Source organism: Arachis ipaensis, chromosome B08 (genome assembly GCF_000816755.2).
Source record: "Arachis ipaensis cultivar K30076 chromosome B08, Araip1.1, whole genome shotgun sequence".
In the NCBI taxonomy this organism is placed as follows: Eukaryota; Viridiplantae; Streptophyta; class Magnoliopsida; order Fabales; family Fabaceae; genus Arachis; species Arachis ipaensis.
In genome coordinates this window covers 26,012,830-26,024,269 of record NC_029792.2, presented here as the reverse complement: position 1 = coordinate 26,024,269, position 11,440 = coordinate 26,012,830, and the positions used below count along the sequence as shown (strand labels likewise).

The 11,440-nt window shown below is 31.2% G+C and overlaps 1 long non-coding RNA gene and 1 pseudogene across 1 annotated transcript; one reads left to right on the top strand and one right to left on the bottom strand.

Moving 5' to 3' along the window:
- LOC107614498 lies at positions 370-2,183 on the bottom strand. The gene is made up of 2 exons (XR_001614467.2): positions 1,446-2,183; positions 370-783 (listed from the first exon to the last, which is right to left on the bottom strand). It is a non-coding gene; the product is annotated as an uncharacterized LOC107614498 (long non-coding RNA).
- LOC107613463 lies at positions 5,897-10,959 on the top strand (annotated as a pseudogene).

The following is an 11,440-nucleotide window of genomic DNA, read 5'->3' as shown; positions in this document are numbered from 1 at the left end:
CACTGGTTCACTGGTTCATTGGTCCAACCGGTCCAACCAATGGTTCAACCGGAAAAACCGTTTTAGAATAAAAGAACAAACAAAGCTCAGTAACAAATTGGAAACTTATCAAGCCTTGTGAAGAAAATGTAACAATAACAAAGCCTTAACTCAAAAGAACAACCACAGCAAGTGACTTGGAAACTTATTGTTACTCATTCAACATTATCACATATTCTCACACACACAAACAAAGCCTTAACTCAAAGAACAACCACAGCAAGTGACTTGGAAAGAAAATGTAAACACCAAAACAATCACAAGCATACAGAATATCTGAATATTATTATAGCAAACATAATAATAAAATAGCTCTTCTAATGCGTCTTCGAAAATATCCCAAATCAAGAAAACTACATAATCTGATCCACTTGATTCAAAAAGCTACAGATATTAGAAAAATTAAGAATCAACTAAGAGAAAAAGAAAATGAAGGCCTGGTTGATTTGATTCAATTGCCTGGGATGAAGAATCAAACAGGGCTGAGAAGCTGAGAGTTTAAATGTTAAACCTCAATATTCAAATAACATGACTCCATTATTGTTATTATTACACCCTTCTAATGTCACAAACTCTATATATTATAGTCCGTTGACACTTGTGTATTCACAACTTGGCCTCATCATTCTGATTCATACCTTAAGTAGAAGAAAAAGTCCCAATCAGCTTTCGTTACAATTTTATCCAGAGAGTTGGGGTTTTGGTTCGGAGTTCATGCCAATGATAATGATGAGAGGGATGAATCTGTGAATTAGTAACATAGGCAGTGCAAATTTTTACAAAGTTCATCACAATGAGTAACAATAACAAAAAGCACTGAAGGAACACTCAGTAATATAGGCAGTGCAAATTTTAACAAAGCTCATCACAATGATTAACAACAACAAAAAGCATTGAAAGAACAGTGAATCAGTAACATAGGCAGTGCAAATTTAAAATTTATCATCAAATACAATCAGTGAGCAAAGCCAATCAGTCAAGCACTGACTGAGCATTCTGTTCTGATTCTGTGACTGGGAAGCAACAAATTCAGCAACAAGCAACAAATTTAACAAATCCTAGTAAAGTCCTGATTTACAGCAAAAAGGCAAATTTATTGATTACCAATTCAGCAACATGCAGAAATACAGGGAGAAGGGAAATCTGGAAAAGATAGAACACTAAACCAAAACATTAACCAATAATCACAAAACACTAAACCTTCACCCAGCAATTACAAACAAAGCCAGCAATTACAAACATTAGCACATTATAAAATATTCCAAAACACTAAACCTTCCCCCAGCAAAACCAGCAACTACAAACAAAGCCATCAGTAAATTTGAACAAAACCATAATCAGAATTCAGAAAAATCAATGTCTAATCTTATTATTTATAAGCATATTCAAAAAGGACGGATACTCACAAATTTAGCATGATTTTGAAGTAGAATAAGGATGAGGGCAGATGAAATCAGTGGTAACATGATGGGAAGGCACGACAGAGGCAGCAACACTGGCGGCCGTCTTCGAGCTCAAACACGGCGGAAGCAGCAAAGGCTTCACCCTTCGCGCGCCTCCTCCCACGACCTCCACCCTTTCTTTCCCCTTCGCAGTGCGACACGACGGCAGAGGAGAGTGGAGCATATGCGACGCGACGGCAGAGACGAGCTGTGACGACGCTGAAACAGTAGGGACAACGGTTGGACCAGATTCCACGGCGGCGGTGACACAGCTTGAAGAGGAGAGTGATGGAGGCTACGGTTTGAGCAGACGAAGACCAGCAAGGCAGCGAATGACGGCGAGCTCGAGGAAGACGCACCGATTTCCGAATGAGGGAGAAGCGCGGACGATCGGACAAAAACACGGTGGTGCTTGAGAGCAACAAACGGCGGGGCTGAGCCCTGTGGCGGTGGGGGATCTAGGGTTGTGTTTTGGGGAGAAAGATTGAAGAATGGCTCGAGGGGTAGATGCTAAGGAGACTTGGCCATTTCATTTTCTATCAGAACGAAAAAACGGCGCCGTTTTTCAAAACCGGCCGGGTCCCGGTTCGGTCTGACCGACCGGTTCTCGGCCGGTTCAGCGGTTTGAAAGCGGTTTTAATTCTGGCGGTTTTTGATATTGAACCAAACCGTCAAAGGCACCGGTTCGCGGTTAAACCGGTCGGACCGGCCGGTCCGGTCCGGTTTTCAGAACCTTGGTATCAACTCTAATATAGCTATTAAACGTTTGTGTTAATCTACTCTTTTTTCTAAATTTATGATTTAAAATAATAATTATAAATATTAATAATTAAACAAATTATTATATTATAATTATTTACGTTTTATTCCCAAAATTAAAAACATACTATTTCTTTTCTATTTAATAATTTTTTAATATGATTATTTTTCATTCTACAATCGAATAATAATTTTTTATTTTTTATATCCATGCATATTTTTCAATCTCTTTTCATATGCATGATTAACAATTTTTTTTAAATGGTGATATTTTAATTTTTTTTTCTTTCACGTATTTTTATATATTAGCAAGAAAGCAAAATCACTTGTGACTCTTTTTTCTTTTTCACGCCTTAATCTTAATTAATCAATTTTGTGTCCACACAATATAATTAAATTTTAATCATTCTAATCTATTGATGAATTATATTTCTCTTAATAATTATATTACTAATCTGAAATACAAAAAAAATGTGATACATATATCCAAAAAAAAAAACAAACTTAAAAATAAAAAAAGAAAAAAATTTCATATTAAAAAGTTTAAAAATAACATATCCAAAAAGAATAGTCATAATATAAATTGAGACAACAATTTAAATTTCTCTAAAACTAATTTAATCAAATACCAATATTAGAATTAAATTATTTAAATAATATTTAATCTATTCTAATCCTTAGATACATATAGATTAGAGTCATTCTCATAGCAACCAACCAAAATAACATCATAAGATCGAACACTTAGAATTCGTATAAATTCAGACTATCTTCTTGTTAAAATTACCAAACTAAATTGACTTTTATTCTCCTCAATGACATTGCATTAATGCACTAGAAGGCCAGTAGTTTCTGAAAAAAATCACAATATGTTATAAAATTATTTTTAATACAAAAAGTTTAAGAGAAGAAAATTTAAATATAGTACCAATCTTTGAATTGCATCTTCAAGGTTGACACGAATTTTTCAAAACTGAACGTAAATTGAGAAAATTCAATCTCATTATATGCTCCACTTTGAATATTTTCGGACAAACATAGAAAACGTGGAGGGGATGTGACTTGAACTTGACCTACAAAGCTCATTGGAAACAATTGCCCAATCAAAAAAAAATAACAGATTAAAAAAAAAGAATACTTTGACTCTTAGATTTAGACTCACTAACCACAAAGAAACACTATATATAGTCATTAGTTGTATAAAAATAATTATAGAAATTAATTATTGCAATATCAATTTACCATTATGAACGTTAGTATCATATTTATGGCAATTAGAATTATAAATTTATGTTTAATTTTATAATTATAATAAAGATATTTTTTAAAAAATATTTTTAGAAGAGAGAATAGTGCTTTCAATACATGAAAAAAGTACTTTCTAAAAATAAAGATATTTTTCTTAAATTAGTATAATTATGCATTATTACTTAAATGCTAATTATAGTATAATTATAATGAAGATATTTTTATAAAATAAATTTAGAAGAGAAAATAGTGTATTCATTTTGGCGGAAAAATGGATTTATGAGGAATCGACACCTCACTTCCATTAGTTAGGGGAAAACTCAATTTTAGTATATTAAGTAGATAGATAAGTAGATAAATAGATATATAATGCTTTTTTTAATTTTGACCACAAACTACACAATAAAAAATTAAAATTCTAGAATAAAAAGAACGAAAAAAAATAAAAAGAATGAAATTGATGCATTGATAGGATAATGAGAGCTGAAATAGAATGAATTGAATAGATTGATCAAAGAAGGGAAGATAAGAGAAGAAATGATACGTGCTTTAAATGTTCGTGATACAAAGAGTTTAAATATTATTTAGAAGTTGCTAGTTTATATGTTTAGAATATTTAATTTAATTTGATATATTTTGATTTTGTTTATTTAGTTACTAAATTGTATTTTATGTTTGTGGGCTTAGAGTTTTCTTTGTTTTAACTTAATAAGAGGTTATAAATACCTCATAAACTATTGTAGTCGTCATATAGAGTGATTAGAGGAGTGACAAAGTATTTTTTTTTTGGGTTTCGTGATAAAACGATAGTGTAAACAAGTGAGATTGAGTGACTCCTTCTCTTGTTACATCGAGGAATTTGATAGAAAGTTAAGTGAGTCCATTTGATTCAATTTTCAAACTATGGTGTGGACAAGTTAGATTGTGGAGTCTCTTTCTTATTTCATCAAAAAATTAGATAGAAAATAGAGTAATTATCTTTATATTCAATTTCAAGTTATTCTTTTTGTTTTTATTTTCAATTATATTTGGATAGAAAAGTGACGAGAGATTTTATCAGAGATACAATCACAGAAAATACAATGAAGTAAGCTGGTTTTTTTTATCGGTGAAAGAGATGACTTGGTAGTACATTTTGTTTTGGCACGTGAATGGTTTGTTAGGTAGATGATATGTATTGTATTTGTATACGTATGAGGATATAAATTTTTTTTAATGGCTAATTTTAGTGTATAAATAATATTTTTGTAAATAGAGATATATAGGATACATAAATAGATATTAAGTTCACCGGCCACAGTGTATTTTTCTTGTTTCTTAAGTTCCAAATTCCATTGGTTGATGTAATTTGGTGCATCTCTATTCCTTTCAGATACTTTTTTGTTAGCACAAATTAGCACCACTCATATCATGTTTGTGAGATTCACACGAAATTTTAAATTAAGCATATAGCTTAATATTTTATATATTTTTATTGTTTCCCTTAATTTTTCATGCATCATTGCATATTTTGTTTGTTTTATTTGTTTTCAAGAACTGGACGACAAATATATGACTATGATCTATGGAGTGAGATACATAATAAGACACTGCTTTAATATAACTTCTTTGGGGATAGAGACATCAAGAGGACCTTACTCCATTGGATCATAATTACTCTGAGGATAAGGTAGGAGAGGTTCTTATTATTTTCACCTACTAGCTATAATATATTTTTTTTTTGGTGTCTAATTTTGTTGTCTTTACTAGCTATAAATGTTCATAACAACCTTGCATTCTTGTATTTCAATTTTATTTTTTATATTTCAAAAGGCTAAAATATTTTATATTTTTAAGTGTAAATTAATTTTTTTTCTTTCTATCTTTTCGTTTTATATTTCTGTCTTAGAAAGAGAATTTATAAACGCAATATAAAAGAAGAATTAGCATCAGCCCCTAAAATGTATGATATTCACATCTTACATCCCTCATCAACTCCTAATTATTTTCACCATGAACTGTGTATAGAAAACTTTCCAAATTAATCTGATGTTACATTAAAAGATATGTGATGAAATTTTTTTTTTTTGGTTTGCACCAGGCCAAAAACCCAATGACTAATCCCTGAGTACTGCAGAGGTAGAAAGTGGGCTATCCTCTCAAACAACCAAGTTCTTTTCCCATCCTCCGGAAGAGATGGTTAAAGGACAGAGACCCTCATCCATCTGTGTTAATTTGAATTTTGATTTTCTACTATACTTTTCAATTTGATAGGCTAAGGACTAATTTGTTGTAGATCAAAATTCCATTTGAAAATTTGTTACTAGCCAATGAGTTATTGCATACGTAAGGTAGAATACTAACTTCCAATAATGAGTTGATTGCTGGAGCAGTTCAAGTGGGTTATCCGTCATGAATAATTTGTTAGATTTACATTTGCATTATTGAGCGTCTATGGACCAGGTTGTATTTTCTTTTTCTTTTTCTTTTATTGTGCAATTGTTACTGATCTAAATTAAGCAAACGTTACTTTCAGAAAAATATTTTGAATTAATAATACTTTATATAGCAGCGGTTCCTAATTTTCGAATTGAAATATATACATGAAGTCTTGGCTTTAATTTGCTTGGATACTTTTCTCTCTTGTTTGTCACCACTCCATACAGCACCTGAAAAATGAAGAGCATTCTTTCTAATAAACCATGCTTCACTCTTCTTGTTCTTATTATTTTCGTTGTAGTAGCAATTCATCATGTTGAATGCCGCATTCTCCACACATACACTAGTCCTTATGATGAGTTATTAGTCTCTGATGGAGTTGATAATAATGTTGTTCAACCTCAAAACACTTACCTACCCCTTAATAATGAAAGACAAGACGTTTTTGTTGTTGATAAGTCTTCTTCTTCTTCTGGTGGAAAGTATTGCAAACAAATGTATGGGTTCTTGCCGTGTTCCAACAACATTTTTGGCCACTTGTTCCTGATATTGGTGTATGAGTACTTGTTGTTCCATGGTGAATCATACTTGGCTGCTGGTGGTGAACAAATCTTCAAGATTCTTGGACCTGGTGTCTTTGGTGCTAGTGCCTTTGACATTCTTGGTGCTCTTCCTGAGTCTTTAATTCTAGTTGGTATGCAACATCATTACTCTAGAATCATCAAAACCTCTTTTAGTTTCATGATTTTCTCCATCTTTTCTTCTTAGTTACTCAATAACATCTTTTTTTAGTTGCTTGAAAGCCATTTTTTATGGTCAATATCAACTAATATTCTTAAAATTATTTAGTGTGTCTTAAATTTTAGATCCGAAATCATAAATTCTTAATTTTAGATCTTAAAAAAAATTAGCTAACATTGATTAATATTGACTATTTGATCCTTGGTTCCTTCTATTTTTTCTTAAAGAAATTTTAAAATTGACTAAAGAATTTGTTGTATACTTGTATAATAGTTGGTTAAGCAACCAATTGGAATAGTTAATTTTGTTATTCTCATATATAGCACATACTATATGTTTATAAGTTTATTTATATGTTCTATCTTAATTAGTCTTAGCTAATCTTTTCTTTTTCTTTTTTTTTTTCCTTCTTTGTGGAAGTGACTGGACTTTCAAGTGATAAGGAGAGTGCACAAGAGTATGCTTCAACTGGAGTTGGTTTATTGGCTGGTTCTTCTATCTTGCTTCTCACTGTTGTGTGGGGAACCTGTGTCATCATTGGCAAGCAAAAGTTGAAACTTGACTCTGATTCTGATGCTACAAACTCATCATGAGGAGGGATAAAAGAATCACTTACATGTATATATATATATATATATATGCATAATCTTATTAGTTCTTTCCACTGAGCATTTTAGCCCATACCTTTTTCCCATGATTATTTTTTGTGGAAATATTAGCCCATACCCCATATATTATTGGATGATAATTGATGTTTCCAGCATATAAAACGTGAATCGATGTGATATATGTACTTAAAAAAAATATTATTTTATTTCAATAATTTGAAATTGTTAGATAACTTTTATATGTCCATTAAAATAGTCAAATATTTACATAGAAGACTTTCATACGAAATGTTTTATATTTTTTATTTTAAAAAAAGTTGTTTGTATATATTTAAAACTTTTTCAAATATTTCTCAAAAATACTATTTGTATATTAAAATCAGTTATTATATATTTATGTACAAATATATATATAATTTAATTCATTTTTAATATATATTTTGTATAATTGTATTCTAATATATATTCTAGTGTAATAATTAATTTAATGATTTTATTGGTTGATTTTAGTATACATCTATCATGCTTGTACAATTCTTTCCATTTTTTTTTTCTCATTTTACCATCGATAATGAATGAGGCTTAGTGTAATAGTGTCTTCACTAGCATTCAATTAACTTAACTCATTTATAGGTTTTCTCTTTTTTATTTTTTAGTTTTTATTTTTTATTTTTTGAATGTTAAACTTAGGTGTTGCTTATTCACTTTCATTTATAGGTTATGGAATTACCATGGATGTGGACACAAGAAAGATGGCAAGAAACATGGTTTTCTCAGTGACACCACTGATTATAATGCAGATTACCAATTTGTTCCCAAACTCTTCCACACTGCGCAATGTGACATTAATGATTGCTTTTATTGTAGCTCTCATTTTCCTCATCTCATACTTCATTTACCAGGTTTAATTTCTCATCCAACAATTTCTATTAGTATTTCTAGTTGAACCTTATTAAAGACTCATCACTTTATCTTAACTAAATTTATTTAACTTTATTGTATGCAGGTATTCAAACCTCAGATAGAGAAAACAAGACTAGAGTATATAAAACATGATGATTTGATATTAAGAATATTGCAACGTGTTGAAAAGCAAACTCTGCAAAAGATTCTGGCTGAGGATGGCACTCCTAATGTTAATGCCATAAGTGGGTGAGTTAGATTTAATAGAAAGATTAATTTAAAGAATTATTTGAATTTAATTTCTATACACTGTCGCATCCAATTGTTGTCACAAAAAATACAATGCAGTACACTACCCTCTTAGGATAGTAAGTGTCGAGATTGTTTTTATCTTGGGACTTAACTTGATTAAATGTACCAGTGCATAGAAATTAAACTCAAAATACTTTAAATTCATAACTTATTTTTTCATGTGTCAAAATTGTTGTTCTACACAAACTTTAACACTTTGATTGTGCAGGCTATATCAAGAAATTAGTCAACATGAGGGCAAGGATTTATCAGCATCAGAAGTAAAAGAGTTACTACTCAAGAACAAATTATCAGACACAAACATCAAAGAGGAACAGATAGCAGACATGTTGAAGATTTTTGACAAAAATGGTGACCAAATTATAACCAAGGAAGAATTTGTTAGTGGCTTGACAGAATACATTAACCAAACAAAACATGCTTTGGATAGACAATACCTCCCAAAAGAATCACTCAACAAAGTGTATCAGGTAACATAATGCCACACATCAATGATAACTTCATCATACTACAACCTACTCTCACATGATATGGTATCATAATTTTTATGATAAAAATAGACCTATGCATAATTCATGCATAAGAAGAGGACATGCTATTGCTAGATATATAACCATTTATACGTTTTTACCTAACGGTTAAGCTTTTAAGAGAGATAATTTCTTGAACAGACATTTATCAAGCCATGGATTGAACATGTGAGGAAAGAAAGAGAATTGAAGGGACATCTTGTATCTCAAGTCTTGAAGCATGTCCAGAGTGAGGATGTGGTTGGCAGGCTCCTTAATGATGATGGCACAGCTGATAAAGCCGCCATTAGAAGGTCAATTACTATTCTCTCCCTCATTTTTATCTGCCAATAACATTCTTTCATACATATGCTGCATGAACAGTATAGATAGTAAATATTACAATCTCCAGAATCTAACTAAATGAGGTTATTACATCATGATTTTGAGTAACCAATGTTATGCAACTTCGACAGGCTATTTGAGGAAGTTGATGTCAATGGAGATAACCATGTTTCAAGATCTGAGCTAGAAAGAATAGTGAAGGATATCCATTTTAGTAAGGCTGTCGATGCGGAGGAGGCACTCTCGAAACTTGTTCAAGATCTTGATGTCAATAGAGACAATGAAATCAGTGAGAAAGAATTTGTTGATGGTTTCACAAAATGGATAAACTCAAATTCCAGCCAAGCTGCTAATTCAAAATCTTCATCTCATGGAACTCATCAAGTATTTTCCCTATTCCTTTTTGCTCAAACAACACCATTTTTTTTTTTTTACTTTTGTCCCTCTGTTCTATAATATTTATCACTTTCGAAATTCCACCATTGAATTTAGAATTTAATTTTGATGTACTGTTAGTATAAATAGTGTTATATATACATTCAATTACGTAATGCTTTGTCAGCAAAAATAACTACCTTTAACGTTGACCGCCTGAGTGGTCATTGAAAAGAACAGATATAATTGGATGACTTTGTAAAATGTTTTATACTATTATACATCAAAATTAAACTCTTCAATTTAACCAGAAACAAATTGAAAACTTGGTACATTCATAACTTAATAACAATCTAATATTTTGTGGTTTAGACATGGGAAGATGTTGAGAAGGTGATGGAACAAAACCAAAGCAAAGGAGCATCTGCATGGTTGGAGGCTATAGGATATGTGGTGTTGGGAATTACCATGTTGTCCCTTCTTGCAGAGCCACTCATAGCAAGTGTCCAGAACTTCTCTGAAGAAGCAGGACTTTCTTCTTTTTCCATCTCATTTATCTTGGTACCTCTGGCCACAAATTTCAGAGAAGCAACTGCAGCAATCAAAGAAGCTAGTCACAAGAAGAGCAGCAACACTTCTCAAACAATATATGAGGTTAGCAATCTTCCTATTAAGTCATGTCACCATAGTATCCTTCACTTTCTGTGACATGTTTTCTACTCCAGAATCATCATAGCTCTTAACATCTGATATAAACATACCAGTATCTGAAGTTCATTTGAAAACAAGTATTGAGCTAATTAAACAACCAAGCATTGTAAATAGAGATCAATCTATATTTTTAAGTACTAGATACTTATATTAGAAATTTGGGTGAATGGATGCAGATATATGGAGCAGTGTTCATGAACAACATTCTTGGATTTGTGGTGATATCTATTCTGATATATGTGAGGGACATAACTTGGGAATTCTCAGCAGATGTTCTTGTTGTGGCCATTGTTTGTGCTGTCATGGGGATTGCTGCTAGTTTCCGCACCACTTTCCCTCTTTGGACATCAATCCCTGCATACCTCTTATACCTCATCTCATTGCTCTTTGTTTTTGTTCTCAAAGATATCTTCAACTATGTTTAGTGAATGAACTATTAGAATCTAGAGAGTGAGACCAACTAAACTAACTGACTATGGTTTTGTGAGCAAGTATTATTAAGTGGAATGAATTGTCAAATGTATCACACAATGCATGTTAGACTCGTTTTTTATCTAATCTAATCTAATATATATATTAAATTTGAGATTAAAGTAGCTTTATATTAAAAGACAATCACATAATATCATATTGTGCAGAGCTAATAAATGTGGCTAAGAATTGGAAAACAGTATTAGATCATGCAGAGAAATATGATTATAATAAATTTTAACATAAAACTTCACCAATCTTATACGGTGCGATTTAATCTGATAAAAAGAAAAGTAAATGGTATGATTGAATTCCTTGCAAAACGAGATGCTTAAATAGATTCGAATGATGACGAATAATTGGCTTCAAATGGTGATCTTTTTCGAATTCTTTATATTAATGTTATTTTATCAGAATAAATTAATGCTCCTTCTTATTAGATAGTCAGAGAAAAAGGACTACCACAAAATAATTTATGCCATTGTTACATTAGTTTAATGGTATTTGTTTCTATATATATTGCAAGCGTGTAGAAATATAGAGAGAAATCAATATGGGA